This window comes from Microcebus murinus, chromosome 1 (genome assembly GCF_040939455.1).
Source record: "Microcebus murinus isolate Inina chromosome 1, M.murinus_Inina_mat1.0, whole genome shotgun sequence".
Lineage (NCBI taxonomy): Eukaryota > Metazoa > Chordata > Mammalia > Primates > Cheirogaleidae > Microcebus > Microcebus murinus.
The window spans coordinates 117,767,798-117,783,594 of record NC_134104.1 but is presented as its reverse complement, the minus strand read 5'-3'; the positions used below and the strand labels follow the sequence as shown (position 1 = coordinate 117,783,594).

Genomic DNA, 15,797 nt, shown 5'->3' with positions numbered 1-15,797 from the left:
GCAAGTTGGAGCAAAAGCCTTCACGAATGAGTCTCTAAGAAAAGCAGGAAAGATAGACAAGAGGTGCAGAACAGCAGTACATCAAAACCCAACTTGATCTCCACTTCTGAAAAACACCCTGAAGGTAGTCAGAGTGTGAAAATGGTATTAAACTAAAATGTTTGTTTCTTCAATCACTTTGGCTTTGATGAATACAATTCTAGTTTTAAACCTTAAGATATTAACTTTCTTCCATACTTGCATTCTGAAACTAGGTTGAGATTGTTATCCTCACCACTCTTTCCTATGCTACATTATTAGGACTTAGAACAGTTCTGCTTCTACGGTAAAACCTTACAATGTAGCATAAAAATCCCCACATGATTAATGAACTGCTGACAACTCTGACTCGTTGGAGATGATTTGATTAGGAATCATATTTCCAAACATCCATTCAATGCTTCAAAATAAGCACTCATCTAATTTAATTATGATGACTTCACCAGACACTAACACTGCCCACAATGTTTATAAAAGCACTTGTCACACCCTCCGGATGTAGCAATGCAGAAAAAGGAGTCTGTTTCCATACTCTTCGTGTGTTTATACTCTGTAACAAGTGACGGAGTTCAAGTGTCACTTAAGATTAAACAGCAAAGCACTTCAAGTTTATGTGTCCCACCATCTTCCACCCTAAGTGAATACCTAATTTGCTCGGTTTCATTACAGCAGTAATTCCCACTCGGTACCTGAGACAGGTTTCCAAGTCAGCCCTTGCTAGAAAGAGACTACAAGATTCCAGAAAGAGACCACAGAATTCTATTTTGGCCGCTTGAAGACAACATGCTCCAATATTAAGCAACTCCGGTAGAGGTTACTGCAACACCAGAGCATTTCGGAAATAATGTGCCCCCAAACGCACACCCGCCCGCCAACTAGGAATTAGAAATAGCTAACAAGAGATGCTGCTAGACCAGGACTGCTCCTAATAGCTACCATTTACCCGAGCACTCGCTGTTGGGTTATGCCTACCCTCACAACAACCGCACGATTTACGTATTATTATTCCCATTTAACAAATCAGAGTACTTTGGCCCAATAACTAGTCAGTGACGGCGTTGCGATTCGAAACTACGTCCACAACCCAACAGCCCCGGATCCTCGCCCCTGAAATACAATTCTGCGCAAAAAGGCACCTGAGGTCCTGGAAGCTCCGGAGGTGTCCGCATAGACGCGGGGTGCGAAGACGCCTTCTCTCCACAGAGGCGCCCCTCGGGAGCCCGACCGAAAGCACTCGCGGCCCGGGACGCCCGGCCGCATCTCCGCCTTGCGGAGGTGGGGGGGCGCCACTCACCTAGGAGAGCCCCAGGCGGGCCGCAGCCTAGGGAGGCGCCCCCGCCGGTCGGCGGGCGGGTGTCCTCCAAGCCGGCAGGAAGCGCGACGCGGCCGCTCGAGTAGCCAGCGCCGCAGGCAGTTGCCGGCAAGAGCGCACCGCCAGCCCGCGTGGGGGCACCTCAGCCCGCCGCGGCGATCCCGCCACCCCTCAGCCGCGCCGCATCCGGGTCCCCTGCCGCCGCACTCACCTGCCCGGCGCTCCGCCGCCACCGCCGGCTACCGCTCCGGGTGCGCGGTCAGCAGCCCAGGCCGCCACAACCGCCCGGCTCCAGCGCTCCCATCCTCGCCACTCTCAGTCACCTCTCGCCTACCCCGCGCAGCGCTACACCCGCCCGCCGCCCACTGCCATGGCCCGCTCCGCCGCACCGACAGACGGAGCACGCGCGCTCAGCCGCCTTCCCCGCGCCCGCGCGTGCGCGCGCCCGCGCGTCCCAGGCCGGCCTCCCAGCAGCCCCCGGCCCGCCCTGCGCGGCGCTCGGGCCAATCCGGATCCCCGCGGCCGGGGCGGCCGGACTGACAGGGCAGTGAGGGAGGCCGCACCGCCGCCTAGTCCTCTCCGGCTGCCACCCGGCTCTGGCACTGCTGCGCTGCTGTTCCTGCCTCCTTGCGGCTCCCAGAAGACTAGGGAATCCCCAGCAAGTCGCCTTCAGGAGAGAGCCATTACCTGCCCCGGCCTTCGTAGCCTCCTCACGAGGCCGGTTTCTTGCCGGCCTTCCCTTCCCAGTCCTTCTTCCCAGTTCCGTGCTGCGACATGGAACTGACTCCTCGGTTCTTGGGCGCAGCACTTTGCTTAACCCTCTCCCCCGCCCCTCCCCGTCTGTCACACCCGTTCTGGGGACCGGGCACTAGGTCGGCTGCCCTCAGTTCCTACCCTACGAATGGCCATTTAAAGAGAAAAGTCCAGCCTTTCAAGCCCAATATTCTTTTTCTCTGTGTTCATTTTTAAGATAACAGTTAACATTTGCCTGCCGAGCCTTACACCTTACCCAAACCTTTTTGCCTACCTACAGAAGACATCCTGTTGTCTTTGACCTCAACCAGGAAATTTCATAGTGCTCTTCTTAGTGGGACACTTGGATTGTACTTACTGAAAACCAAAATTTTAACTCATTGTAAAGCCATTATATTGTAAGTTAATATTACTACAATAGCTTAGGCAAATGGTTGAGTAGTCTGGAATAGAATCTAGAAATAGAATCCAATATGGAAAGGTGGAAAATCAATTCAGTGATAAAAGAATAGTTTATTTGATAAATGATTGTAGTTTTAATTGACTCTTCATTTATAATAAAGCAAGAACCACACCACATTTAAAAATAAAATTCAGAAGAACTAAAGACATAAAAATTTACAAAACAAAAACTTAAAGGAGGCCAGGTGAGGTGGGCTCAGGCCTATAATCCTAGCACTCTGGGAGCCCAAGGAGGATCGCTCAAGGTCAGGAGTTCGAAACCAGCCTGAGCAAGAGCAAGACCCATCTCTACTAAAAATAGAAAGAAATTAATTGGCCAACTAAAATTTTATAGAAAAAATTAGCTGGGCATGGTAGTCCATGCCTGTAGTCCCAGCTACTAGGGAGACTGAGGCAGGAGGATCACTTGAGCCCAGGGGTTTGAGGTTGCTGTGAGCTAGGCTGACGCCATGGCACTCTAGCCAGGGCAACAAAGTGAGACTCTGTCTCAAAAAAAAAAACACGTAAAGGAAATTTCTTAAAGGTTAGCAATATGACTTTAGTCAGGCAGAAACTTTAAGCTAGACAGGAAGCTTTAAAGAAAAATAAAAACATTAAAGAAAAATAAAAGAATCATTAAAGAAAAATAAAAACATTTGTCTACATAAATATTTTGAAGTTTTTGCATGACATCACAATGACAAATTTTGAAAAAAAAACAGTGGATGGAATAAAACTCAGAAAAATATGGCAAATACATTGAATCTCTAACACAAAAGAGTTTCTGTAAAGGGATTTTTTAAAAAATCAAATAGCTCAATGTTTTAAAACTATGGGTGAAACATACAAACAGGCGATTAATGGAAGAAAAAAATCCAAATGATAGATTTAAAAGATGGCTAATTTCACTAATAGTCATGGAAAAGCAAATTAAAACAATAATCCATTTTTCACTTATCAGATTGGCAAACATTAACTAGAGTAGTCAATGATACATGGGGAAGGGGGGGGAAACCTTTGTACATCTCCAATGAGAGTGTCAATTGCCGCGAACATTCTAGGAGTAACAGAAATATCTGTCAAAATTTAACAAATATAAACATACCAGAAAATCCACTAACTCTGCCCTGTAGAAAAACTAAAGAAAATACCAGTTACAAGGCTATACAAAAGGATGGTGGAGTATGAGTGCAGACCCCCCCAAAAGATATGTCCATCTGGAGCCTGTGAATGTGACATTATTTAGAAAAAGAATCTTTCCAGGCCAGGCACAGTGGCTCACACCTGTAATCCTAGCACTCTGGGAGGCCGAGGCGGGTGGATCCTTTGAGCTCAGGAGTTCAAGACCAGCCCGAGCAAGAGTGAGACCCCCGTCTCTACTAAAAAATAGAAAGAAATTAGCTGGACAACTAAAAATATATATAGAAAAAATTAGTCGGGCATGGTGGCACATGCCTGTAGTCCCAGCTACTTGGGAGGCTGAGGCAGAAGGATTGCTTGAACCTAGGAATTTGAGGTTGCTGTGAGCTAGGCTGATGCCATGGCACTCTAGCCAGGGGAACAGAGTGAGACTCTGTCTCAAAACAAGAAAAAAGAAAAAGGAAAAGGACCTTTGCAGATGTAATTAAGGATCTTGAAATGAGATCATCCTGGATTTAAGATGGGCTCAAACAACAAGGACACCAATAACAGGTGTCCTTATAAGAAAAAGCAAAGGGAGATTTGACACACAGAGACGCAGAGGATGGTGATAGGAAGAGGGCAGGGGTTGGAGTGATACATCTAGAGCCAAAGAACACCAAAGATTGCTGCCAATCACCAGAAGCTGAGAGAAGGGCGTGGAACAGATTCCCCTAGAGCCTTTAAAGAAACCAACACTGGGGCTGGGCGTGGTGGCTCACGCCTGTAATCCTAGCACTCTGGGAGGCTGAGGCAGGCGGATTGCTCAAGGTCAGGAGTTCGAAACCAGCCTGAGCGAGATCCCGTCTCTACCAAAAATAGAAAGAAATTAATTGACCAACTAAAAATATATATACAAAAAATTAGCCGGGCATGGTGGTGCATGCCTGTAGTCCCAGCTACTCGGGAGGCTGAGGCAGTAGGATCGCTGAGCCCCGGAGATTGAGGTTGCTGTGAGCCAGGCTGACGCCACAGCACTCACTCTAGCCTGGGCAACAAAGTGAGACTCTGTCTCAAAAAAAAAAAAAAAAAGAAACCAACACTGGATACCTTGATTTCAGACATATGGATCGAGAACTGTGAGAGACAAAATTTCTGCTGTTTTCAGCCACAAAGTTTGTAATAATTTGTTAAGGCAGCCACAGGAAACTGATATAGATGCTTATTGTGGTATTGTTTGTAGTGCAAAACAAACACAAACTGGAAACAACCTGATTGTCAATAGATAATGGAATCCATGATTCAATTGTACGGTATTCATACTGTGGAATATTATGCAATGATGATAATAAATTAGATCTATTAGTATTGACCTAGAGGATGTCCACTATATATTGCTAAAGTGGATAACATTAGCAGTTAATTGCAGAGTAATGGAAGGGTGGTATGATCCTGTTAGTATATGTGTTAATATATGTTCATGAGATCATAGAGAAAGGAGTGGAAGAATTTACCCTAGGCTTATCATACTGGACACCTCAGAGGGCTAAAAAGAGGAGGAGCTGAATGGGAGGGAGAGTTATCTTTTTCTTTATATGTCTTTGAATTGTCTTATTATTACCAGTATATGTATATTTGATTCTTTTTAATATAATAGATAGAATTTTAAAGGTAAAAATCAATTTGTGACTGTTTTTTAAACCATGGCTAAAGTTATTAACATAAAGGGACGGTTGTAAACGTTCAGTTTTAAAACATTCAAACATTCTCCATGACCTCCACTTCCCCACCACTGAGTTCTGAGATATACATTCAATATATGATCTCTTGGTATTATTTCCCCTATTTTTCTTCTTTCCGAATATTTCCAAATATGTTCTAGACTCACAGATTTTTTTTAATTTTAATTTTTAGAATTTTAGTGCTTTCTTTTCATTGTATAACCAATATATCCACATAGCTTTAAATCCAAAATGTGTAACCAAATATGAAGTAAGAGTCTCTCCATCAGCTATACAGCTCACAGACAACCAGTGTTGTCAGTTTCTTGACCATTCTTCCAGAAATATCATATGCATATACAAGCAAATACAGATGTTTCTCCACTTTTTTACACAAATGGAAATGTTTGATTCATATCTACTTTTTTCACATATATCTCAGCTTGTTTCATAAAAGAATACAGAGTTCCTATATTCTTTTAAAACTTTGACTGGTGCATAGAATACATAGAAAAAACTGCACACATCATAAATTTTCACAAACTGAATACACTCATATAACCAATTCCCAGATCGATAGAGAACATGACAAACATCACAGAAACACTTACAATCCCTTCCAGTCACTGCCCTGCCTCCAAGGCTAACCACTATTCCAGCTTCTAACACCAAAGATGCCTTTTTCCTGTTTCTGAACTTTAAGTGGATTCATACAGTGTGTGCTCCTTTTGTGTCTGGCTTCTTTTGTTCTACAATTTCTCTGCGTTGTTTGTGATATTCACATACTACTGCATGTAACAGTACTTTGTACTCGTTGCTATGTAGTATTTCTTCATGTCTGTATTCTGTTTTATGACTGCATAGTGCTCCATTTTAAAGATATTATAATTTATTTATCTGGTCCCTTATTGATGGATATTTAAACTGTTTCCAATCTTTCCTTTATTTATTTATTTATTTAGAGACAGAGTCTTGCTCTGTTGTCTGGGCTAGAGTGCCCTGGCGTCAGCCTAGCTCACAGCAACCTCACACTCCTGAGCTCAAGTGATCCTTACGCCTTAGCCTCCCAGAGTGCTAGGATTACAGACGTGATGAGCCACCATGCCGGGCCCTGTTTCTAATCTTTTGATATGTAAACAATGCTGCATTTAAAAAACCGTGAATTTATGTTATTTTGTGCATATTCAAGTACAACTACAGAATAAATTCCTAGAAGTAGAACTACTGGGTCAAACAGTGTAAGTATTTGTAATTTGAAAGGATATTGCCAAATCATCTCTGATATGGTTTGTACCCTTTACACTCCCCCCAATAGGGTATTTGAGTGCTTATTTTCTTAGAATTTTAGAGTTTAGAGCTTGGAGGCTTAGAAATCACATCTTACAGACCACTCATTTTACACAGAGAGCAACCAAAGCCCTTAAAGGTAAAAGACTTGCACAGGCCTGTAGGATAAGTTAGTTATCATCCCCAAATTCTGAAAGAGGAGGCCTGGATGCTGGCCTCACATATCAGAGAAAGGCAACAAAGCCTCAGACTTCCTGTTCTGCCCATACTGTTGGCATGCTGCCTCTCTCCCCCCACCCTCCCACCCACACTTCTCCAATTGCCTTTGCACAAATAGGCCCAGCCACACACACCAGGGGGAACCAATCTTGGGAGGAAGAGGACGGAAAAGGAAAGGCAGACAGAGGGCACAGGGGAAGGGGGGAGGGTAAATAGCAGCCACTTGAAGAAAGACAAACTCTGGAATAGAAAAGAAAAATTGGGGAGCAGACAAGGGGGCAGTGATATCAGAAGGAGAAGATGGGGCTAAAACCTTTTTCGGATTTCTGCATTTTATCCAGGAAAGAAAATTTCACAAATTCCTGATTACCAGTAATATCACTTATAAATACAGAATGCTGGCATACCCTTACAGAGGCTATTTGGGATAAAATTATCCAGCCTCCTCATATCTGTATCTTTTATCTCCTGGCTCCCCAGGACTAAAATTAATGTCTGACAAATAGCAGATACTTAAAAATATTTTTTTTTTTGGTTTCTTAATAAACTAAGGTACAACGGGATAAAAATATTTTTGAATTAATTTTATAGCTGAAGAAACTGAGGCCCAGAGAGTTTAAGGGGCTTGCTCATGGTCACAGAGACAGCTGGTAACCAGATTTTTCAGACTCCTATTAATAATTTTGCTATGCTGAAGTGCCTGCCAGTTGCCCCTCATGACCCACTGAAACGGCCTCACCATGCATCTTGGGTTCCCAAGCCTTGGTTATGCCAACATTCCCAAAGAAGTGGGAAATTCTCTAGGAATACTGAGAAGCTAATCCTGGACTACTAATAAGGATAGAACCTTGACAGATTTGTGAAAAGAATCAAGGAACATTTTTGTAGGCACTGGAGGAAAGGTTTATCCCGTCTAGGGATATCTTTTCTGCCTCCCTCCCTCAGGAACATTGACTTTGGAGCTGAATGCCTGGGAGGATTAAAGTTCAGCTTTTTAAATATTCCCTATCCCCCATGTCCTCACAAACACAATCCAAGCCACACCTGCCTTATTATCTTCGCCAAGCTTTCTCCCAGGTCTCAGCTTCAATTTCACTTCCTGTGACTACTGGCTTCCCCATGCTCCTTTAGGGACCAGTGCTCTACTATGAGATTCTCACTTCACTGTTGAGAAATCACTGGTTTTTCTGCTTGTTTCCCGGTGAGCTGCAAGCAACTTGTAGGCTGGAATATGCATTTGTTCCTCTATATATCACCACCAGGTCCAAGCACAATCCTGAGGACACTTTTTTTCTTAATTTTGAGGACTTTTTTAGTAGAGATGGGGGAGTCTTGCTTTATTGCCTAGGTTAGTCTTGAACTCCTGGTCTCAAGCAATGCTCCCTCCTCAGCCTCCCAGAGTACTAGGATTCAGGCATGAGCCACAATACCCAGTCTAAACATGAGTTGGTTTAATTGAAGGCTTTCTTTCTTTGTTATTTTAAGATATGACATCTCTCTATGTTGCCCATGCTGGATTCAAACTCCTGGGCTCAAGCAGTCCTCCTGCTTCAGCATCCCAAGTAGCTGGAACTGTAGGCACATGACACCCTATCTAGCAAGGCTTTCTTTTAAAGAACCAATTTCTCTGATCTACATTTTTTTGTTGTAGTTGAGACAGAGTGTCACTCTGTTGTCCAGGGTAAAGTGCAGTGGCATCATCATAGCTCATGGCAACCTCAAACTCCTGGGCTCCAGGGATCCTCCTGCCTCAGCCTCCCCAGTAGCTGGATGATAGGCATGTGCCATGACACCCAGCTAATTTTTCTGTTTTTAGTAGAGATGGGGTCACACTCTTGCTCAGGCTTGCCTCAAACTCCTGAGCTCAAGCGATCCTTCTGCCTCGGCCTTCTAGAGTGCTAGGATCATAGGCATGAGCCACAGTGCCCAGTCTGGTCTACATACATTTTTATCAATGATTTTTAGGTAAGTGTCCAGAGTTCAGAAACACCAATGCATAGCTTGCAGGACTGCAGGCTGTAGTAAATAGGGCATTCTGAAAAAAAAGGAGAATGTCAGGCATTAGGACAAGAAAACCAGGCACTGTATTCTCCTACAATGCAAACTAAGAGATATATAAGATATTGGAGGAAAATTTAATAAAACATATACCATATACACAAATATATAATATATATTTTTATATATATACAAGAGAGAGTAGAGAGAGATTTTGGTTGAATTATGTGATATTATACAACTTTAAAAAGAATGAGGCATTTCTATAAAAACTGGTTTAGAACAATCTCCAAAATATTGTTTAATGAAATAAGCAAGAGACAGAATAGTAAAGTATGCTACCACTTAAATATACATAGATAATCACCAGAAAGACACAAGAAACTAACAGTGGTTGCCTGGAAGAAGGAGAACTAGAGGCTGGGAAAAGGCTGGAAAGGAGAACTAACTTTTATGGTTATTCTCTTCTATGCTATTTGAAAAAAAATTTTTTTTTATGTTGCCCAAGTTGGTTCCCAATTCCTGGGCTCAAGTGATCCTCTTGCCTCAAGCTCCCAAATAGCTGGGACTGCAGGCACACACCACCACCTCGGTGCTATTCCAAAGTTTTATCATGCCCACTATTACACACACACACAAGGACTGTAATTTAGTGAGAGATATGACTGTCATTGAGGAAGGAGAGGCAAAAAACAAGAGAGGAAGAGGTGGAGCCAAGAGAAGAGGGATCTAGTGTGGCAGTGAGGGCACTTGAAGGACAGGAAATAGACTTAGGTACCAGCCATGCAAATTGGGAAGGCCTTTCACTCTTTGTTTGTGGGGATTTTTTGTTTTGGTTTTGGTTTTTTTTTTAGTCACTCTGTTGCGCAGGCAGGTGTTATGGCTTTAGTCTAGCTCACAGCAATCTTAAATTCCTGGGCTCAAGCTACTTTCCTGCCTCAGCCTCCTGAGTAGCTGAGTCTACAGGAGTGCACCACCATGCCCAGCTAATTTTTTCTAGTTTTAGTAGAGATGGGGTCTCACTCTTGCTCAGGCTGATCTCAAACTCCTGACCTCAAGTGATCCTCCCACTTGGCCTCCCAGAGGGCTTAGGATTACAGGCCTGAGCCACCACACCTGGCCTACACTATATCTTAAGTACAATTAGTCTTCAATCTTTTTTTTTTTTGTTTTTTTTTTTTGCGCTTCTGGTGCTGAGCATAAGTCTTCAATCTTAATAACCTGTGACTCTAAAATAGTATCATTCACTAATGAAATACAAATTTAATCCTAGCATTCTGGGAAGCCAAGGCGGGAGGACTGCTTGAGCCTAGGAGTTTGAGACCAGCCTGAGCAAGAGCTAAATCCTGTCTCTACTAAATAAAAAAAGAAAAAAAAAAAGAAAGAAATACAAGTTGAATGTTGAAAAAATAATAAATCAGACACTTTTAAAACCAATTAGGTTTGGTATGTGGAGTTAGCTAGATCAAAGATTGTAGCCCTGGTTCCCAAGGGGTTTCGGTGTGACTCTGCCTTGTGGAATGTCAGCTATTTATCAACAAAGGCACTGCCCTGTTTGTTGTTGTGGACAGGCCACGCTAGACTACAATTTAACCTGTTTTTATATTTAAGGAAGATAATGTAATTAAATTAGCATTTTACATAACCTGCTATCTTGAACAGCTTGAATCAAAAATTTCTGGCCTACCAAAAGTCAGAGATAGAAATGTTCAAACTCTAATGCCAGTGGCCAGTCTGCAGTTTCACCTGAATCACTCATAACTAAATTGTCAGCAGAGAGCTTGTGTCCATCTCCTTGGCAGCTCACAATGCCTTATATTGGCAAAACAAAGCCCTAACTTCAAAGGGAATTACTTTAGTTAAAAAATGTCCTCCATCACAGACTTTTTCCTTTAAAAAAACAGTAAACCAAAGAGTTGACTGACTTTAACTGCTGCTCCTCCTTAATCAAGTCTTTAAATAGGTGCTGACATGCATAAGAAAAAAAAAATCTTTAAAATGTAGGTAGATAAGGCAATTTGGCTTTTTGCATCTGTTGTGATAGTTAAATCTAACAGAGCTCACAGGTCTAGAGCAGTCTTGAAATACCTATGCAAATGATTGGGGAAGCTTGCAGGTACAGGATAGTCCTCAAAAACAAAAACGTGGATTGCTCAATCTGAAAGGGTGGGGACCTGAGTGAAATGTGAAATGACTTCCCTAGTCTTCAGTTCCTTAGATTGATCAAGAGGCAGATAAATTTTGTTTTCTCTTACACAATCATGACTTACACACACTTAGGGTTCAGGGATGTTCCTTACAGGCTAAACTTTCAGAATGAAATCAGCAACTATATGTTAATTGTTTCCGTCATAACTACGAAGAAAAATTCATACAAGTTAGTATTCTCAAATTTCAATAATATACAGGCCAGGCGCGGTGGCTCATGCCTGTAATCCTAGCACTCTGAGAGGCCGAGACAGGCAGATAGCTCTAGGTCAGAAGTTCAATACCAGCCTGAGCAAGAGTGAGACCCATCTCTACTATAAATAGAAAGAAATTAATTGGCCAACTAATATATATGTAGAAAAAATTAGCCGGGCATGGTGGTGCATGCCTGTAGTCCCAGTTACTCGCTTGAGCCCAGGAGTTTGAGGTTGCTGTGAGCTAGGCTGACGCCACAGCACTCACTCTAGCCTGGGCAACAAAGTGAGACTCTGTCTCAAAAATAAATAAGTAAGTAAATAAATAAATAATATACATATTCTTTGAAGGGTAAAACACATTTCCTGTGGCTAGGTACAGTGGAATATTCCTCTAATCCCAGCACTTTGGATGGCCTATGCTAGAGGATCGCTTGTGGCCAAGAGTTTGAGACCAGCCTGGGCAACATAGCAAGATGCTATCTCTAAAAACAAAACAAAAATTAAAAAAAAAATAGCTGGGCATGCTGGCACAGATCTGTAGTCTTAGCTACTCAGGAGACTAAGGCAGGAGGATCTCTTGAGCCCAGAAGTTCGAGGCTACAGTGAGCTATGATCCTGTCACTGCCCTCTAGCCTGGGCAACAGAAGGAGATTTTGTCTCAAAAAACAAAACAAAACAAAAGTTCCCTGACTTTTGAGAATGTTCACTTTTTCATTCGCTCAGCAACAGTTCCAGGCACTGGGATAGGTGACAAAGATATGGGGGTGAACAAAACAACACAATGCCTGCAGCTTATGCTGCAGAGCAAGAAACAGTCATTAATTAAGTCATCACATGATTATCTGCAAATTACAGCTAAGTGCCACAAAGTGGGGGCACCTTATGTTGTAAAAGCAAATAATAATGAAGGGATTTGACTTAGAGGGGAAAGCAAAGGTTTCCCTAAGAAAGGGACAACTAGCTTCAGTCTGAAGGAAGAATAGTCTTTAACCAGGCAAAGAGTGGAGCAAAAAGTGTTGTTTGTAATCAAACAGAACAGCCTAGGCAAGTGTCCTGTGGCAGGAAGGAACATGTTCATCTAAAAGCACAAAAAAGGCCAGCGTGGCTAGAGTATAGAAAGCATAGCATGAGACCCTTAGGTAGACATTACCACCACTAATATTTCCAGTTCTCTCCCCCTCTGGAGCACTTTGGAGGATTGTACTTCCCTGCTTCCTTGAAGTTAGGTAGAATATTTAACGTTGAGTGGAACCATGAGTCTTGCGTTGGCTAATAATATGTAAGCCAGGCACAGTGGCTCACACCTGTAATCCTAGCACTTTGGGAGACTGAGCGGGGAGGATCACATAAGGAATTCAAGACCAGCCTGAGCAAGAGCAAGACCCCATCTCTACAAGTAATAGGAACATTAGCCCGGCACCATGGCATGCACCTATAGTCCCAGCTACTTGGGAGGCTGGGCCAGAAGGATCACTTGAGCCCAGGAGTTTGAGGTGGCAGTGAGCTATGATATGACAAAGGCGCCACTGTACTCTAACCCAGGTGACAGAATGAGACCCTGTCTCAAAAAAAAAAAAAAAAAAAAAAAAAAAAGGTAAGCAGAAGTGGAGAGAAAGCTGTTATCTCTCAGTGGAAGCATTTAAGTGTTTAAGTGTCTCACGCCTGTAATCCTAGCACTCTGGGAGGCTGAGGCAGGAGGATCCTTTGAGCTTAGGAGTTCAGACCAGCCTGAGCAAGGGCGAGACCCCCTCTCTACTAAAAAAATAAAAATAAATTAGCCGGACAACTAAAAATATATAGAAAAAATTAGCCGGGCATGGTGGCATATGTCTGTAGTCCCAGCTACTCAGGAGGCTGAGGCAGTAGGATTGTTTGAGCCCAAGAGTTTGAGGTTGCTGTGAGCTGGGCTGAAGCCATGGCATTCTAGCCTGGGTAACAGAGTGAGACTCTGCCTCAAAAAAAAAAAAAAAAAAAGAGAGAGAGATGTGTTTCCTCAAGCCCTCTCTTTCCCACATGCTGATATAAAGGTGCCACAAGAAAGGGGTGGTTTGGATCACTGAGCCAACACGTGAAGGACAGCTGCCTTGGAGAGCTGCCAGGACAAAAGACTGCATGAAATAAGCCTTTGCCATATTAAACCACTGAGATTTAGGAGATGTTTGCAACTGTAGCAAAACTAGCCTATCTCTACCTATATAGACCTAAATTAGAGAAACTCCATAAAGGAAACACATAAACTAAGGGTGATAATCTAAAATACTTCCAAATTTAAACAGAAAGAACTTCTTTCATCTCTAATTATTAATCTCATCTGCATTCACTGACATTACTCATTCATAAAGTTCAATATCTAGTTTTTCAAAACTGGGTCTAATTTGCAGCATTGTTCTCTTTTTTTTTGGTAATAAGGTAGGGTCTTATACCGTGGCCAGAGCAAGGTGGCTCATGCCTGTAATCCTAGCACTCTGAGAGCTGAGGCCGGAGGATCCCTTGAGGTCAGGAGTTCAAGACCAGCCTGAGCAAGAGTGAGGCCCCATCTCCACTAAAAATAGAAAAAGTTAGCCAGGCATGGTGGTATGTGCCTGTAGTCCCAGCTACTCAGGAGGTTGAGGCAGGAGGCTCACTTAAGCCCAGGAATTTGAGGTTGCTGTGAGCTAGGCTAATACCATGGCTCTCTAGCCTGGGCAACAGAGTAAGACTCAGTCTCAAAAAGAAAAAAGAAAAGAAAAGACTAGATTGAGTGCTTCTCTACTATCTGTCAACACCAAGCTAAGTACTTCAATTTATTCATTTAATCTTCCTAATAGCATAAAAAGTACATACCATTATTATATGCATTTTTCAGATGAGGAAACTGATGCTCAGAGGGGTTAACAACTTAGTCAAGGTTGTAGAGCTTGAATGTGGTGTATCTGAAATTGAAACCCAAATCTGCCTGACCCCTTAATAAATGGGCCTACCTCTTACAGAACTGTTCATATCCCTGAGATTGAAAACTCCATCAGACTGAATGCCTTCAAGACAAGGATGATGTCTTCTTTATCTCTGCATGCTCAACACAGGATCTGCCACCTAGATAATCCTCAGTGCATATTTTCTGATGTAACAAATGACTGATTTAAAAATATAACAGTGGCCAGGTGCAGTGGCTCACATCTGTAATTGTAGCACTCTGGGATGCCGAGGCGGGAGGATTGCTTGAGCTCAGAAGTTCGAGACCAGCCTGAATCAGGGAGAGACCCTGTCTCTACTATAAATAGAAAGAAATTAGCCAAACAACTAAAAAATAGAACAAATTAGCCAGGCACAGTGGTGCATACCTGTAGTCCCAGCTATCTAGGAGGCTGAGGCAGGAGGATCGCTTGAGCTCAGGCATTTGAGATTGCTGTGAGCTAGGCTGACACCATAGCACTCTAGCCCAGGCAATAGAGTGAGACTCTGTCTCAAAAAAAAAAAAAAAAAAAATCAGTGATGTTATCACTGATAAGCTACCTTAGCCTCTAGGGCTTATATTTTGACTATTTGTTTATATACTTGTCTCTTCTAACAGGTGTTAAACCACTGAAGACAGGGTGTAGATTAGTGTTTATTTTTATACCTCCCACAGTTGACACATGGCCTTGCCCTGAGTGAGCCTTCAGCAAATGTGTATCAGGTCCCTTCACCTAAATCCACGTAGCCAGCAAATGCTAAAACAGGGATTCAAATCCCATCTTTCAGGGCAATAGTCCTTATTCCTTTCACATCATGCTGCCCCCTACCCTCACTCCAACATTTTAGTTAATTCAGTGTTTACTAGAAATATGCAATTCATGGCCTAGCAAAAGAATTTTTTTTAATTTGTATCCAACTTTGAAAACCATTAAGTCATCTGTTATTTAAAAGAAAAAAAAAGAGAGAGAGAAAACACACCTGACTGCACATATAATTAAATGGCCTTGAGGATGTAATACAAGCCAACCAAAGCACAGAAATCCAGAGTTCACCCTGCAACAGCATCCTGAAATTGTGTCTGCACTTCCACTCTGGTTCTTTGAATGAGCTTCCCAGGTGTTATTTTCCAGTGATAACATGACTCAATATCTGGAGCTCTGGGTAGCTTTGAACTGGACAGATACTATCTTAACCACACTTCTGCCCAGACAAAACTTAATGCAGGGTTTCTTAAATATTTTTTGACCCAGCCCCTTGTAAGAAATGCATTTTATTTGCAACCAAGAATATGGGGTGTGTATGTATTTATAATACTAAGTGGTGAAATAATTTAATGAAATAAAACCCTTATGTGTGATGCACTCTGATGTTGTCTAATTTATTTCTATTCTTTATTCTACTTCACATTTTAAAAATTCTATTATAAGCTACGAAGTTAATTTCACCACCCATTGAGTCCTGCAATTTGAAAAAACATATGCCTAATACATATGCAGAAGCTGCTACCATAGGATTTTGAGCTCCTTTGAGTACAGAAACACATACATGTTTTTTTTTTTAAGAAATTTT

The 15,797-nt window shown here is 42.5% G+C and overlaps 1 protein-coding gene across 5 annotated transcripts in view; it reads right to left on the bottom strand.

The window, feature by feature from the left end:
- The window catches only part of PIK3CB (phosphatidylinositol-4,5-bisphosphate 3-kinase catalytic subunit beta), a 141,419-nt gene extending 139,148 nt beyond the window's left edge, over positions 1-2,271 (bottom strand). For 4 of the 5 annotated variants that reach the window (XM_076005127.1, XM_076005139.1, XM_012749114.2 and 1 more), the window contains exon 1: positions 1,563-1,801. The gene's annotated coding sequence lies outside the window, so the exon portion shown is untranslated. Of the gene's footprint in view, positions 1-1,562; positions 1,802-2,038 lie in introns of those variants that run through there. The other variant, XM_076005130.1, reaches the window with a different exon arrangement.
- Positions 2,272-15,797: the final 13,526 nt, after the last annotated feature.